The 18655-nt window shown below is 35.1% G+C and overlaps 1 protein-coding gene across 1 annotated transcript in view; it reads right to left on the reverse strand.

Annotated features, from left to right (window-relative positions):
• Positions 1–18655, reverse strand: part of LOC145664534 (uncharacterized) — a 179736-nt gene that overhangs the window by 114709 nt on the left and 46372 nt on the right. The window contains exon 3 of the mRNA XM_081731296.1: positions 8885–9022. The gene's annotated coding sequence lies outside the window, so the exon portion shown is untranslated. The remainder of the gene's footprint in view (positions 1–8884; positions 9023–18655) is intronic.

The raw sequence follows: 18655 nt of genomic DNA on the forward strand, positions 1-18655 counted from the left end.
TAAGCGACCATGTTTCGCAACCATACAGAACAACAGGCATGATTATCGTTTTGTATATTTTAAGCTTCAAATTTCTCGACAGAATTTGCGACGACAAGAGACTTTGAACCGAATAGTAACACGAATTCTACACCCTTTGAAAATGTTCAGTAGACTTATTTTTTATTGTTCTTTACAGTGTGTATAAAAAATAAAAGTATGCCTATCAGAACAAAATTAAAAATAATATTTAAAAATAATTTCTGGTATTAGATTCTAACTATATTTATCTCTTCCGCCTATCTTCGCGATCCCCTAGGGGCCGCGACTCCCAGGTTGAGAAACCCTGCTCTAGGCATACATGAGTTATGATGGAACATACATACATACAATTTTATATGTATAAATGCAGATAAAGAGAGAGTTGAGAGAGAGCGATTAAGGAATTATCGCTCTCAATCTCTCTTCCCTTTACTTTTGCGATTCGTGAATTTCTTACGTGACAGTTTGGGGCTAGCTAGTTTTTTGTCTTGAACCACGATCCGATTTTCGATATGCTCTACCTAAATGCTGTAATGCGAGTATTGAGAAGTTATCTGCGATGAAAGTAGCTGCAAATAAATATATTACATAACTTATTTATTGCTATTACACGATTTTTTAAATTTGTATTCAATATTCACACATAACACACCGACGTTCTGTGAATACCTCAGATGTTATATTTTAAAGATAAGAATTACTTATGTCGTGAAATGATATGCATATATATATTCAACTCATATATACAACTGATGATATGAAAATATATATACAACTGATGAATTGTAATGTAACTATTTTAAATAATTTTCATGCATTGAGGAAAGTAGAATATCATAAAGGAATCTCACCTGAACGGGTATCGAACTCACGATTTAAACGCTCGGTGGTGTACCACTGAGCTAACATGACCGCTTTTCGGAAGCTGCTTCTGAAATATAACTGAGCTCATACGTAAATGCTCTTTTCCGTATGGAAATCACAATGACGAAACGAGAGTGTGAATACATAGTCTCGAAATATTGTATCATTAAGTATTTCAATCAATGTTACTTTTTTCTACACTTAATACCATTTCAACATGTCTTATTATATTTAACAGAAGGAAAAACATATCTGTACATATTTTCCCGATTACTAAGGTTGGCTTTGGAGGTTCGAACCAGCAGCTTTAGTTTACTGTTTTCCGAAGACACCCGAAGTTGGACTTCGAAAGTGTTCGTCTCAAAACAGCTATAATCATATCGCTCAATCTCTTTGGTATATGGTATATGTTTTTATACATGTAAAGTCAGTATAACAATTCATTCTTTAAACAGCTTTTCGTATGTATTAATATTCCTTTATAAAAACTGTTTTTATTATTATTATTACGGTGCACCATTTTCAGATTTCTTTCGCGAGTCGTTGACCAAGTCGTTCGCCACCAGCGTTGCCAGACTCACAGCTCGGAATTATTCCAAAACCTGATCGAACTTATGCTAGATTCGGTCAAATTATGCTAGATCCTCATAACTACTAATTCAGGAGTTTAAAGAAAAACAAAGTTGAGATACGATAACGTAACTTAAAATACACAGAGAGCAAGAATGCATGGATAGAACTCAATACTTCACGCACCAAAATTTTAACTCAACTAAATTACTGCAGTCGTTGCCAAACTCAATGGCGTATATATCGTATAAATGAATGCAAAGTTTTTGTTTACATATTTTGAAAGAAAATTACTTCGCAGCATAAGCGGAGTTGGGAATCGTCTGCTGGGGGAGGGGGCAGATTTTTGGTCGGTCTCGGAGCTGTCATTTCAGGAATAAATATGATCATGAAGTCAGAAGTAAAGATGGTGAAGTTGTCAAAAAGTTGGGGGGAGAATGGCCCCCATAGCTCCGCCCATGCCTCGGAGTTAAAGGATTAGAAAACCCTGGGTGGAGCCACAAAAAAAAAAAAAAAAGAAGCCCAAAGCCGTTCCGAACTTACTTAGGAAAATAAGACTGCCTGTATGATTTACCGAGTGTATGAATCAATGGAAGAGGATACATTTCTGCCGTTCTTTTTCTTCCCACGACCAACTTCTCCAGGTTTTACGGCTTTTTGATAACTTGCTGAAATTGTGCTAGATTTGGGCAGGATGCTAAAAGCAAGATGCTAGGTGCTAGAGACATGCAAATTATGCTAGATCTAGCATCATTATGCTAGATCTGGCAACGCTGTTCCCCACAATAGGCGTGTCGTTCAAGTAACCAATCACACGTCAGGTACTAGCTTTTACCTATTGCTTTCTTCTCACAGCTCAGAACATTGGTAACTATGGATAGACGTACAGCAGTAATTACTTTATGGGAGTTGGAAGGTTATTCTGCAACTGCAGCTAGCAGGCGAGTAGGTGTCCCGGCCTCTACAGGAAGGCAATGGATTCGGAAATATGGTGCTACAGGTCAGACTGGTAATTTACGATCTCCTGGTCGTCCGCATGTGTCAACCGAAGCCCAAGATGCGAGATTAGTAAACGAAGCCCGGTTAGACCCACTAAGGACGTCTAGACAGATAAGGGAAGCTTCTCTCTTTCCTGGTAGTAAGCATACAGCTCTGCGAAGGCTTCGTCATGCTGGGTTACGTGGCCGTGTTGCTGCCGTGAAGGAAAAACTCTCAGACGACCACAAAATTTACCGTCTCGCGTTTGCACAGGCGAATGTGGGTCTCAATTGGGAAAACGTAGTTTTCTCAGATGAATCCATATTCACAACATCAAAGGAGGGACGCCGTTTTGTGTATCGTCCGAGAGGCACCCGATATGACCATGGATATGTGGCTGCTTGCAATCGCAGTGGCCATGTATCTATTTTATGTTGGGGTTGGATTTCCAGTCGCGAAGCAGGACAGCTTCATAGAATTGAAGGACATCTGGACAATGCTCAGTACTTAGACATTATCAGTAATATCATGGTGCCATCTGTTTCAGCCTGATGGTGTAATTCAGTTCCAGCAATACCAGTCGCCAATACATAATTCCCGTGTGGTTCAGGAATGCTCTGCGAAGGCTCCCTGAGATTGATTTAATCGACTGGCCGCCTCGTGGAGCAGACCTCAATCTCATGGAAAATATGTGAGCAGAAGTGAAGCGTACTCTAAGGGAAAGTTGGCCTGAGGCAGATCCACCAAGAACTCAGGATGACCTGTGGCATCTTGTTTCCGAAGCATGGCTGGAGGTAGGGGAAGGAGATAGATTTGTCACCCATGTAATAGATTCCATGCCCAGAAGAATGGAGCGTGTAACAAATTCAGAAGGGTCTTGGACACAATATTAATGACCCCGCCTTAACTCCCGAAAACAGCCCTTTTCAGGGCTACCTAAACGCTTCTGAAAATATTTCTAGAAGTAAACCACTCCTTGTATCCGATTTCTGTGCAATCCTACTAACAAAAGAATGATAATTAGCTGTAGGCTTTGAACTCAAGACCTCTTCAGTGGCAAGTCCGTACTCTACCAGTGAGCTAACATGAACACGCAAACCTAACCTGAAGAAACACGACTTTCAATTTCTGGTATTCGATGACAATGATGCTCATATACTTTGCAAATGTTGTATTCAACTTGGGATATTCTGCAACACACACACACACATAAACAAAGCAAAAGAGAGAGAGAGAGAGAGAGAGAGAGATGAATACACAAAAGCATATTCAACGTATTCGAATGAGACTCTAAGTAACGACATTCCGTTCTAAAGAGAATTTGTGTTTCTTCCCGTGACGTTAAGGGGATCGGGAAAAGCTATGTGTCTTGAAGCAGGATACGACTTTCGATACTCTGTTTATACACTTTCTATATCCGTAGGAATATACTGTATTTCACGAATATAAATAACATACTGTAATGAGAATATTGAGAAGTTAAATCTGTATGACAAATAGCTGCAAATAAATACACTACATAACTTATTTATTGCTATTAAACGATTTTCCTAATTCTCATATATAATAACGACCTACTGTGAAAATTATCTCAGATGTTATATTTTAAACATAATAATTACTATGTTCTGCAATTATTATGTTATATATAAACAACTTATGTATTTTAATGTAATTATTTTATATAATTTTTCATGCATTGCGGAAAATATAATTTTAAAAAAAGTATTGACCCAGATGGGATTCGAACTCACAACCTTATGATTTGAAATCCGACAGCTTACCAATGAGCTAACACAAGGACTTCTAGAAGTAAGCTTCTAGCGATGTATAACGGATCTCAAGATAATTATGACATTCATATCCATGACAAACGCTGTTTCTGTTCTACTTTGACTTTTATTTTAGTACTCAGGCGATAATTATGTTCTATTTCTTAACTTTGAGCATTCTTTTACATATGGAAAGATTCTTTAACGTATTTAAATGCTCCATTACGTATAGAGAGCTAAATGACAAACAAGCATGTGCTCATATTAATAAAAGGTTTCGAAATATTGTATCATTAAGTATTTCAATCAATGTTGCTTTTTTAAACACTTGGTAACAAGTCTTATTATATTTAAAAGAAGAAAAACAAATCTGCAAACTTTTTCCCGATTGCAAAGGCTGGCTTGGAGGTTCGAACCTGGCTTACTTTTTCCCGAAGATACCCGAAGCTGGACTTAGAAAATTTTTGCCTCAAAACACCAATAAAGAATGCGCTCAACCTTTTTGAGACAAGGTGTACATACTACCACCCAAAGTATCACGCACTTTTGGAGAATACTGTGGTATGAAGTTCAAAAACAGAATTTTTAATGATGTTGCAAAGTTTCAAGCAAAAAGAGTACACATATCATGGGATTCTTACTCAACAGTTAGCCTAAAGAAGTTTGTTAGAGAGAAGAGAGGTGCTGCAATTCGTCGCCAAGTAGCACCAGGAAACATGCTACCAAAAACATGGAATGACTTTCTCTCATGCAGTCAGAACAAGACAGAATTATTAAGTTACTTGGAAAACAAGTACTTTTGAAGTTTGGCTGGACTCACGTAATCACTGAGATTGATAGAATCATTCGTTCATCTACATTGGAAGAAACATCACTCGATGGAGTTGAATGCAGACAAGAAGAAGAAGCAGATGGAAGGATATTTCTGCACGCTCAAGATAGTGTTCTGCGTGGTGCAAAGAAAATATTAATTTACACAGTAGATATCGATGTAGTTGTTTTGGCAATCTCATTTTTCAGTAATCTGAAAAAAGCTGCTCTTGAGGAGTTATGGCTTCTTTTTGGAGTTTGTAAGTCTCAAAGATTCATCAGTATTAACGCTATCTTTGAAAGTATTGGTGAAGATAAAGCTGTTGCCTTGCAAGGATTCCATGCATTTACCGGATGAGATGTAACTTCATCATTTGCTATGAAAGGGAAACAGACTTCTTGGAATGTATGAAAATCACTTCCAGAGGCTACAAAAGCCTTTCATGCTATCTCTGTTCCGGAAGATTCTATATCCGAAGAAACTTGATCACTTTTGGAGAAGTTCGTTGTTTTGTTGTACTATAAAGAAGGCGAAGACTTATCAGTCAACCGTGTGAGAAAAATTCTCTTTACTTCAAAAGGTCGAAATCTTCAAAGCTTATCACCAACTAAAGAGGCACTAAGACAACATTGTCTTTGGTCAGCATATCAGGCAGGACAAGTCTGGGGTCGGGCCTACTCAGTCGGAGCCAACATTCCAGGACCAGAAGAATGGGGATGGACTATGGTTGATGGAGAATGGATGCCAATTTGGACATCTCTGCCTTCTATTTGGGAAGCATGTACAGAACTGGTCAAGTGCAGATGTGCTGTGTCATGTCGCGCTCGATGCTCTTGCTTAAAGGCCAAAGTTCCTTGCACGCCACTTTGCGCAAACTGTATGAGGGCCAACAATGTGGAAACCCTTACAACAAGAGCTATGAATTTCACTGACATTCGTACGATCGTTCGTTACAAGCATTTCATTGTTTATCAAAGAGTAATAGCTGTATCCAGCAGTGAGTCACACGATGAAGATGTGTGGGACTACAAGGAAAACCTAAGCTTCAATAATAAAGTTTTTCACGTATAATTAAGCAGTATTATATTAATAGTGTCAAATAATAATAATAACATTAATTGAACTTAAAAGAGTTCAATAAAAATACGCACAAAAATCTTTAAAATAAGACATCCGCGAATTTCACTAGAAAATAACTCGATCGCTTATACGTAAGTATATGCCTATTAAACGACGATTATCCAGGAAGTTTGGGAACGAAGTGGAACTTGCATGCCTTCGATGGAAAGCTGATACAGTGGTTATTCTTTGTCTACTGAGACTGGAAAGTGAAATTCCGAGTTATAAAAAGTTATTAGACAATATGTTTTGTGAAGAAAGTGATTTTTTAGTTTTTTCAAAAGTGTGTGGAAACTTTAAGGTTTAGGAAAAAATGTGTAATGACAAAAAAGTTTCCACTTTTTATAAGCTTTTAAATAAAAAAAAGAAAATTGAAATCGGAAGTATAGAACCTGATGTATAGTGAATTTTAAAAAGTCGATGGCGGCCATCTTGAATAGGCGCCATTTTGGTGTTCTACACAGATTTTGAAGTGGCTCCCTATCTGAAAAGTTTGCTTTTAATATAATCTAGAAACCCTGGAAGTGGCATATTGTAATCAAAATGTGCAGTATATTTTTACGTACCAGACGTACTATTTAGCCTAACCGGCATAACCGTGGGACGTAAAACTCAAAAATTTCATTTCATTTTTTTCCGTCACTTGAGCAATCCATTTTCTTGGGAATGGGCTATGTTATTACATGAATGGTTCGAAAGTTATGAACAATGGGTGACAGTAGCAGTGAGTCGTATTGAGAAGTTGATGAAGTATGTGCCTAACGAAGCATTACCATTCTACAATGGAATATCTGCTTGGAAAACCACCGAGGAAGATGGAATTCTGCGAGATGTCTAAGTTTGTACCATTTCGTGTTTACTGAATCTTTCACCTTTTTCAAGCTTTTGAGTGCCTTGATATGGATTTGTTTACTAAATACTGTTATTTATTTTTTTCTGCTTTGTTTGATATCAAGGATGTTTAATTTATTTTCATAAAATATTCATAAAATTTTCATAAAATAATTTATTGTGTTTTGTTGTTGTATTATTAACAGTGAAAAGTTCATTAAGTGAAATTCGAAGAGTTTTAAAAGGTTTCCATTATCATAATATCGTCTATGTTGATGACGCAACTTTTTTTTTTTTTTTTTTTTTTTTTTGCAAGTATCTCAAAAGCTTTTGTACTAAAACTGATTTTCCACTCACCGATTCCATTAGACAAACTTAAGAATCTTCAATCTAAGATATGATCGTGACACACTGTTTTTATATTTTTATTTGCTAAATCAATATAAAAGAAATTGTGTTAAGTTAATTGATAATTTAAGCTCTCTCATTTTATTACTAAGGAAAACTCTTTAATGGAAAAGAAAATGTTTTCTGAATTGCTAAAGGCAATAAATTATACTTTTACAAGTTTCTATCTGATTAATTCAACTCTACTACATTCTTACCAAAACCAACAAAAGCAACCGTAATAAAAAAAAAAAAAAAACTTTATAACCTAAAGCAAATATTTGAAAAAGGTAGTAAATGAACTTAGTTAATTACTATTGAAATTTATTCTAATGTAATTTGAATATTATTAGCTCCTTTGAAGGTTGCAAAATTTAAACTAGTTTATTTTTAAAATTTTCATCCAAATAAAATACTTCAGACAATCGTTCTTTTAAAAAATGAGAGATATTTTATCCAATAAATCATAGCTTTCTCGTATTTTTTTCGGATAAGAATCCTACATCTTCCAAAAAAATCTTTGAATACGTTGTCATATAAAATAATGTGTTTTTCATTAAATGTAGTTTTGTTAAATAGTTTTTGATATGCATCATAACTAATCTTTTGCAGTATATTACAACTAAAACTTAGCTTCTCAATTAGTTGAGTTCAAATGAGTTTATTTTAAGTTTAACGTCCCGTTCAGCAGCGAGGCTATATAAGACGTGGACCTACTGATTAACCTGGAATCCAACCCACATGAGCTCCCGCCGGTTTCTCAATTAGTAAATGCTCCAGAGTTCTACAAGAAGAAAGTCGCTTTCTTAAACACATTCGTATTCAGGAATAAATGTCCATATTCAAGAACAAATGATGGTATTAATTGGGAATGTACGCGACTTTATGACGATATTATGGAGCCTTAAGTGAATTATTTATAGACGAAATTGCGTAATTCTTTAGGACCCAGTTCCTATATATATAAAAAAAAAATAGTTCGTTGGAAAGTTAGATAGAATTTCGTTGACAATGTTGTTATTCAGAAGCAGTTGAAAAATAAGGGAATCTGTAAGAAATCACTACTGTTGTGATTAGAATAAATAGTAAGTGGATTCTTAAACCCTGAATTTCTAAACTGATATATTAGTGAAAATCATTTCACCGATATTACAAATCTGGTAAATCGAAAACATGCTTATGTTAGTATTCTTAAGGATGAAATAAATTAACCAACAATATTAATGAAATTCTTGCTTAAATATAATTTCTGAAGTTTTTAGAAAGGTTGAAATACCTTCATAAGAAGAATGTTATAATCAAATTTTAGTTCCGAAAGACTGCAGCTAATTACTTTTTCTTCAAATGCGTGAAAATAGTTTTCACCCTAACTTAAAATTAATAGTTTATAGAGACTATATGAAACAGAAGCTGCGTTAAAGAAAGCAATTTATTATTTGTTAAAGACAGCGATTTTAAGTTCCTAGAAATTTAAAAAAATATTCTTTGCAAGCTCATTTAAATTCTTGTATAAAATCTAAGTTCCACTAACCTTTCTGATGAATGGAAATGGGTATCTTCTCGTCCTTATTTCTATATTTCAACTATTGGTTAATGAATACAAGTTCTTCTGTATGTGTAAGATAGTGCAAGCAGACTTCACACAGACTTCCTGTTAATTCATATATTTCTGAAAAGAGTATATAATATGAAATGAATATGCAGCATACTCTGGACTAATTGATTAAAATATCAATAATAGCATTATTTTTTATCATTGTGTCGAAAAACAGTAAGCTTCCAGGCGATGTGAATTCCATATTAAAAATGGAACATATTCTTGGGGTACGGAAGGTCATTGTACATATCAAAAATCAGGTTTCTGCCATCTATTACAGTTTTTTTCAGTATAGCGATCACTATAGAAATTAGAAAAAGGAGATTTTCGGCACTTCGAGTCTGAATAGAAGAATTAAAGTTAGGACGAGTCTTATCCTTGGTACGAGGAAACCATATCGAAAAACTATTTCTGGAGTCTTTTACTCAATTTTCTCTATTTTGATTTAAAAAAAAAGAAACCTTAACTCATATAGATTTAACAACTTTAAGTTTTAGTAGAGAGTTAAAGATGGAGATGATAAAGTGGGTTCTCGGTATGCTTAATCGATTGCAGAAAGTCTCTTTTCGCCAGCCATTACCGATATTGCTCTATGATCGTTAATATTGAAATTGGAAGCGGTTGATTTCTACAAATTTCGATTTGAATAGATATTTAGAGAAACTAGATTAAACCAATTCTTGAGACAATACATCAATTTCATGAAACCACTTCTCGTTATCTCTTGACCATTTTTGCTCTAACACCTCTCGAGAGATGGACAAGACAAACAGATGGCTACAGTAATTATATAAGACTTACAATTTTTAAGCAAAGCATGGTTAGCATGGGTGCGCCAAGAATATTTTCTAGGGTGGGCTCAAATCCCTAATTGCTATATTACGTTCGGTATTTTTTTTATTTATATTTAGAAAATCTTAAGAAATTTAATACATTTTCGTGAGCTACGGGGGATTTGGAACTCACCTTGCCTTCCCCTTTGGGCACCCATAATGGTTAGGACGTCTAAGGAAAATAACGAAACCTATTCCCTAGGTAAAATGTATTATAATTACGTAACGGAATAACAATGTAAAACACAGTTTGTCTAATATTTTTAATGACTTTCATTTCATAATCTTTGAAATGAAATGAAATCTTTCAGTTTAACATCCCATGACCTTGCATTTCAATCACACCATGCCGAGAAATTTTCGAGTCTCGTCTCGAAAATCGATGCAGTACGTTTTCAAATTCGAGACAACAAACATTCTTTTTTCGTTTTCAAAACAAGACAAGAATTTCTTAAATCTTGTGACCAACACTAATTCATGGAAGTCTTAGTCCTCAAAACACAGTTTTAGTGTTACAGGATTCATAATATATAAACTATAAATTGATAAAGTGATTGTAAGAACATAAATAAAAGACTTTATTAACTTTTAAGGATACCACTCATTATCCAGTATACTCAATATTGCTATTTCATACTTTTGGTAACTCTCACGTGACGAGGAGTGATTACGGTAACTTTTAAAACGAAATTAATTTTAAAAAATTAGTTTATGTATTTTATACATGTATTTATTAGACGGGACCATACAAGAAATGCTTTCCGAGAATTGACAGAATTAAAACGAGACAAGACTTCTAGAAAATTTACTAGAACGAGACAAGGAACTATTGTTCCTCAGCTCGTCTCATCTCATAGCTACACTATGGACAATGATACTTAACGATTGCATGCATTTTTTTTTTAATTTATACTACTACATGTCTTATTTCCATTTTGAGAACAATTTTGTATCAAACACGTGTATACAACAACTTAAAAAGAGAGGTAATTTTGTTAGCCAATTACTTTAGTTTAAACAGAAAATTAAAATAATGTTTTATGACTTACTTGCTTCTTTTATATCATGAAACAACGTAATTCTAATCTTCCTCTATGATTTGTGAACGTAGATGAAACATAGAAGATGAAACCAACCTCTTTTGGCTATTTCCTTGAAGCTGTTGTCCTTCTAAACTGGGCTTTGTATGTGCTGGACAGAAAGTATGCAGAAACTTGGCAAGGAGAAGTGAACTATCCCAATAAGGATTTACTTGGAAAGGAAACCGAGACCACTAGCTTCCTTTACGTTAAAAGAAATAATAAAGGAATCAAACAAAACAGGAAAATGTGGTTTTGGTATTTTAGCATGACTACATGCTTGAACAGATAAAAAGGTTACTTGAACAAAAGTTAATTCTGACAGGAAAAAAGGGGTTTATTTTGGATTTAACGAAGCCATGTACGTCAAAACACAAATATTTTGACAACGAATCACTATCTTTGGATGTCCATCAATGTATTTGTTCCTGCATATGAGCAGAAGTATAGGATGGTCCACATCTTACAGCACACACTAACAAAAGAAATTACGATTCTTATGAAATACTCTAGGCGTGATTCTAATCCACTGACGCCTAGAAATAATTATAGTGTGTACAGAAAGTGGAAATCGATAATTGCAATTGGAATCTAATGAAGAAAAAAATTTGTTTACATTTCATAAATATATATATTTCATTAACAATCCTATCGCATTGCATGCTTCCTCTTTCACAGAAAAATCGAAGAGAGTATTTTTCTAGCGAATTCGGGATTTTTGTTTCTCTGTCGTTCGAGCTTTTCAAAAATTGTCCAGGTGATGATTATCTTCGTATTTCATCTTCAAAATCACAATTAATCCTGGAATAGAAAGACATAAATGCTTAGTGATACAAAGGTCACATCTGCGGCAAGGAGTCCCTGTTTTGATCTCCAGCCAAGAATTTGTGGTGTACACCATCGTCTCCGTGTGTTTTCATTGGGTTCTCCTGTTCCCATCCAAATTGTCACTCCACCATTTATTTCATAACTATTCACTTTCAGTAATTGTCTGTCTCTTTAGCAGAAAAGCCATACCACTGCGATGTGAAACTAGAAATGTTATATCACTTTCAATCCTTCAAAACAAACATATCCTTCTCTTGATAGAAAAAAATAAAGAAAATATACAGGAAAATAGATTGCTAAGTTGCATAAGGTGATTCATCATCAAAAGTATTCTGTTGTTATTGGCAGATTACTTGCAGCGATTGAGGAGCTTCCATGCTCTACGGTCTTCCGCTAACTTCTTCGACTTCACGTACGACTATTCGGTTTTGATATCGTCCATTAATTTCAGTCTCCTTCGCCCTCTTCCTATCTTTCCTGCCACCTTACCTTCTAGTACGTCCCTCCTGATACATTTCCTTCTTAGCCAATGTCCTAACAAGTTTCTTTTCCCCTTCTTAATAATACCTAAAATTACTGTTTTCTCTCGACCATTTGTAACACCCTCTCATTCCTTTCCGGCTAGACCCAGTTAATTCTCTCCACTCTACTCCATACCCAAATTTCGAAAGCGTCCAGTCGTTTCTCATCATTCTGCATAATGTCAATGTTTCTGACATATACGGTACAATACTCCGCACGAAGCAATTTATAAGTCTTTTTCTCAACTCTGTATTCAAAGTACCACAAAACCGACTTTTCTCCTTCCCAGAGAATTTTTTCGCCAATCCTATTCTTGATTTTGTTTCACATTCGCAAATCATATCATCACCAATATTACTATCCAAGTATCGAAAACTAGTCACCTGTTCCATTTTCTCCCCTCATATTTCTAATTTAACATCAACCGCTTTGTTTCAATCACTATGGCTTTTGTCTTTGTAATATTTATTTTAATCCCATATTCTTCACAGTCCTTCGACAAGTTTTGTAACATCTTATTAACTTTATTTTCAAATTCTGCAACAAGCATCATATCATCTGCAGCCGCATACACGTAATCATTCTATCTTCTACCGAAACGCTGTCTTTATTATGTAGGCTCGTTTTCATTATCTGTTCTAAATAGATAATAAACATTTTTTGCGAGAGACACCATCCCTGTCGAGCTCTTTTCTACTTTCATTCTCCTCTGTCATTTCCTTATCTATTCTAACACTTTCTTGTTGGTTCATATATACGTTTCTTATGAGTTTTTGATCTTTCCAATTGTCGTTTCCCTTAACCTAAAGGGTATAAATGTGGGACGTCAAACTGAACTTTTTCATTTCTGTTTTTATTTTGCTAGGCATTTTCTGAATAAAGAAAGAAATTTGAGTATTATAGAAAGTATGCCCTTTTTCTCTCTTAGAAGCAAAATTTCTAAAACTAAAAGACGCATTTCGCATTTCCTTGTTATTATTGAAATGTCTATACGCCAAATTTCATCTCACAAATTTAGGGATTCGTGAGGCATTCATTTCTTGATAGAAAATTTTCCCTCGATTTTAAGACCCCGTATGATACATATTTCAATACAATCTTCATGATGTCTCATGATTTTGTGCAAAGGGAGTGTTCGTTCAAACTTTCAGCCTACACAGCACGAAATTCAATGCACATAACCGGAGAAAAGTTTGCTTTATATATGGGCTCTCGTTTCGGAGATGTTGAATAGCTTCCATGCTTGCCTGATTTATCATCATGTGATTCTTCCCTATGGAACTATTTGAAGGATTTCGTCGACCTGACCTCACAGTATAAAGTAATCACTTTGATTTATATTTCTTCTAAATAACTGGAAACAATTATCTACTAGATTTACTTCGCTGATTGAAATCATAAGGAAGTAGTTGTTGCTTTATTTTAATCTTAAAGGGACGGAATTTAAAATCCTTACATAAGATGCATTAAGCAGTACAAGGAGTTATGTATAAAAAGGTGAGGACCACACTGAAAAGCTTCTGTCAATCTACGTAGAGAACGAACTCGGATTTCTATCATGTGCTTTTAATCACAAGTTTAGATTTGTAATATGAACTTCTTAGTAAAAGTAAAAGACGTTCTGACTATTTCCGAAAACTCAGCTTCAAACGAGAAGAGGAAAAAATTCTACAATAAGTTTTTCAATATATAAAAATATTAACGTTGTCTCTTAGTATCACGGGAACAATTTTGAAATGTATGAGATTAATTTTATAAAGTAGTTAGCATTTCGGTCAAGCTCAGATTTTATAGTTTCATTTCAATTCAAATTCGTATTCTAAAGAGGAGTAAAGAAATCAATTTTACCTTTCAAATAGTTTGAATAAATCTGTTCTTCTCGTGCAAAGAACAAGTGTTTCGAGTAGTCTTTTTGCATTGCTTGACGATCAAATGTATATGTTTCAGTTGAAACTTTGTTTGGAAAATATGTATGCTCAAAAGCACAACAATTTTTGTCGTGATCTATTTTGAAATTTATTTCGAAGAAATCCCTGGATAAAGCATTGATTCAGATAACTGACAAGTGAGCATAGTGAAGAAAAGTGATAAAAAGTGAACCTTTCCCTTACAATTTTCTGTTTATTAGTTTAATTATGTTATGATTTTTATGCATTCCATTTTTACTTTTTAGAAGTTTTCAGTTTTCGTTTCTTACTTTTATTTTCTTTACTTTTCTATTTTTTATTTATTTATTTAGTTTGTTGTTGGTATTGATTCAATCTTTTATTCTATAGAAAATTACATAGGTAGTTACTTTCCTTGCTCGTTAGAACGTCGTCACATCAAATACACTAGACGAAGTTACAAATAAATGAATGATTCTGAAAAAAGAATATTAGTCGTTAGTGAAAACCAATAATAATAATAATAATAATAAGCTGAATATCACTGTCTTTTTAATGCTCTCTATTATCACCTACAGAAAAAAATTTCAATGAAAAAAGTCAATGATGAAGAATACAGTATAGGATAGTACAGAGTGTATGAGTACCGATATGTATTAAGAATACAGTACAGTAGAGCGTCGATTATCCGAACGTCGGTCAACCGAACTACCGCTTAACCGAACTAGGTACTCGCTCGCACCTGTTACTCTCCCACCCTACCGTCCATCATCCCCCTTACTCCCAAACCAAGTTTCCCACAGTAGTCGCCGCATTGAGCCACCGCTGGCGGAACATTGCTTCTAATGGGGCCTTTATAAGGCGCTGCTGACCGGCCAAGCCGCCAGTCGCTGTGTTTCAACAATCAGCACACTTCTTTTTATGAATAAATTTACTGTACAGTAGTTCTTTTTGGCAAATAAACATGTACAGTTCGATTATCCGAACAAACCAGTTTTTCGAACACCCATGTCCCCCAATTACTTCGGATAATCGACGCTCTACTGTATATGGAAAATTTGAGTTTGCAGCCATCTACGCGCTTTAGTGTTTTAATTTCATGTTAAAAAGTTTTTGTAGACCTATTCAACTTACAACGACTTAAAGTATGTTTACGACTGATTCCTTTAAAATAAATGTGGTTTATTATATCCTTGTGATTTTGTTAAGAACTTCATATGATAGAAATATCAAGTAAAACCTTGGCAACCCAGAGTCACTTATAAACAAGGAAATTAGTTCGTCACTTCACCGCACGCACAGATAAATAAAAAGAGATACAGTGCTACAAGAGCTTCCTCCTGCCTAAGAAGTTAGCACCCGCGTCTTTCGCGTGGGAAACCCGGGTTTAATTCTCGGCGTAAGCCCATGTAATTCGGAGCCCACGTTAAGGTGCAGGCCCACATCTCATATACACTCGCTGCGTTAAATTGAAAAGTAAATTTCTGCTACTTCTTGGTATTCATTCCATAGTGGTCTAAGACAACGCAAATAAAAATTTGCGTTTACTTTGCGAAGTCGGCATTTTGTTGCGTGATCCATAAATTTAACGATCATCGTTACCGAATGATACTTCTCGTGTCTCTCTAGTTTTACTAAAAATATGAAAAAAATAAATAAAATACTTCAATCTTACATCCCACCAAAGGGTGAAGGAAACTGTGACTATGGTAAGGAACGAAATGGTGGAATGTAGAAAGTGGGAGGGAATGGGAGAACGAAGGCATCATTTCTAATTTTCCCGGGGGTCGGTGTCAAGATACTTCACCAACATAAGATAATAGAGTCGGTCTATATAAAGAGATCCACTAAGTATTGACACCGAGGTCTCACGTCTATTACAATATATCTCTGCTCCTGCTGATGTGTAAGTTTTCCCAGCGACAATTTCGAAATGGGAAAATGGAAATGAAGACTACTACGAACCATTCACAATGGTTACTATTAGTACTCTTTCCCAAAAAGAAGAAGTTCAAATAACCTACACTCAGGAGTTATTCAAATAAACGACCACCTATATTTTTTTAACACAGAAATCTTAAATTGTCTAGTGTCTAGCTATATGAAACAAAATATTCTAAAAAAATCTAAATATTATAGGATTGCTTCTCTTTATGAGTGAAGCAAAAATTATTCGCTCTTTTGCTTTTGTTAAATGAGGTTGTAATATGACACCACTTGTAAACGCTTTTAGTATAAGGAATTTGTATTTGCTCTACTATCTATGGAGCTTAAAGAAAACTATATAGTAAAAATATGTCGTTAGGGGGCAAATGGAAAATACTACACACTTCGAGCTCTTTAAAATTGGAATATCAGTCAAACGACAACAGTCTAAATTTTCAGTAAAGAATTGACATTAAATGAGGGGTGAACTTGGACAAGGGCATAACCAGGAATTCTTCAATTTTTCAGGAGAGCAGAAAAGGAAACGCCCTTATTTAACTAACCAACGTATTTAAACACTATTTTTGGGGACAGGCGTTCGCTACGGAGCAGAGATATTACTTCAACACAGGCCCGTATCCACGAGGCGGGGGCAAGGGGGATCGGGCCCCTAGTAAATTTTCATTGCCCCCTCCTAAAAGTTTCACGGAAGGCTTGCAAAAAAATCTTCATTAGTTCTATGTGTAAACACTAAGAATGATATGCAATATAAAAGCGATTGTTCCAAGAATTTTTCCATTTTAAGTATTTGACGAACACTTCTGAACATATTTTAAAGAAGTTAAAGTAAAGTTTATCAGTCTTCTCGAATCTCGATATGAAATGACGCAATACATATTGAAGCAAATTTTTGCGAAAAGATATAATATGTTCATAATACTTCATGCCACAGTTGTAATAGCGATCTGGAAGGTAGGAGACGAAGTGTAAAGTGCTTGTTGCAAGCCAAATCATAAAAACAGGAGCACGAAAAAAGCGTTTATCTTTTGTCGATTGCAGTAATGGCGGTAGGTTCGTTATTCTATTGTGTAATAGTAGTACATACATGCATTGCAAAATCCTCGTCAACAGCAAACCTTAGATTAATTGTGGAACAATTAGTTGTGAAGTGAATTAAGAGCTCCGACTTCCATTAAAGGCGACTGATTCTAGTAAATTATTGTGGTGTGATATGTAAAACAAGAACTGTGGTGGAACATTCACCGAAAAAGTAATGGATACAAAGACTTTCATATGTTTGTTCTCGTAGAAGAATAAAGTTAAGCTAACTAACTAACTAAAAACTAGCTCTATGGCCTATGGAACCCGGAGGTTCAGTACCGAGTTCACAAAAGCTCTCCACTGACTTCTATCCTTAGCTAATTGCATCCAGTTTCTACTTTGTATTCCTATCTCTGCGAGATCCATCTTAATATTATCCTCCCATCTGCGCCTAGGTCTTCCTAATGGTCGTTTTCCTATGGGTCTACCAGTCAAGACTTTGAAAGCGTTTCTACTTTCTTCCAGTCTAGCTACATGACCTGTCCACCTAAGCCTCCTAGACTAGACGACCCTAACAATGTTGGGTAAACCGTATAAACTATGTAGTTCCTCGTTATGAAGCTTCCGCCATTCCCCATTCTCGTTCCTCTTGGGTCCGAATATTCTTCTCAGGATCCTGTTCTCAAATACTTTCAGTCTATGTTCTTCCCTCAGAGTAAGCGACCATGTTTATCAACCATACAAAACAACAGGCATGATTATCGTTAAGCTAAGCTAAATTACCTTAATTAAATGAGTAACTGAGCAAGTGAACGTATTTAACGTTTAAGTTTAAGAATTAAATTCCGGGTTGTGAAGCCAGGACTAATAAAAATTTGCAAGATTTAGAGGAGAAATTAAGTAGCAGAATGTTTTGTATTGTACTTGGGGTGGGGGATCCCGTGGAAATACCTAGTTTTCATATAAAAACGTTGTAAATTGGAACTATTTCTTAGTCGCGTACGCGTAATAATGTTGTAATTCAACATGAAAGAAGCAGTGATGCCTTTACTTGGTACTAGATGTGTGTAGCGTTTTACTTACATTAAGAAAAATCCGATTTTCGGACAGTGGTATATTGTACAAATATACTGAATCCTCTTGCTTACTACAAAAATCAGAACAGAGCATAGACTGCGTTATCTGTATGCTACATAGGCACTGTCCTTAGGTGTTACATCATCCCTTTGCAGGATGTTTGATGTCTAACAGTACATACATATATGTATGTTACCTTCGTCAGCTATATGATATATGCGTCCATTTGTATGTGAGATCCTGATCGCCTATATTGTTTCTTACGGAAAATATGTATAGATGGAGCAGTTATACAGAAAGTATTATAAAACTTGCGTTTTCAGTTATACGCTTGCTGTACGTTAAGTCCAAAGACTACAGGATTTACAAATGAAATCCACGATATTACGTATGCCTCATACATTTTTTCTCAGTGTACCTTGAATAACATTATAGTATTTTTAAAGCAGTTTGCGTATATGTCTTCTTGGCATAGTGTGCACGTAGTTCATTTATATAAAACGAGTTTAATTT

This window comes from Thermobia domestica, chromosome 1, assembly GCF_964235325.1.
Source record: "Thermobia domestica chromosome 1, izTheDome1.hap1.1, whole genome shotgun sequence".
In the NCBI taxonomy this organism is placed as follows: Eukaryota; Metazoa; Arthropoda; class Insecta; order Zygentoma; family Lepismatidae; genus Thermobia; species Thermobia domestica.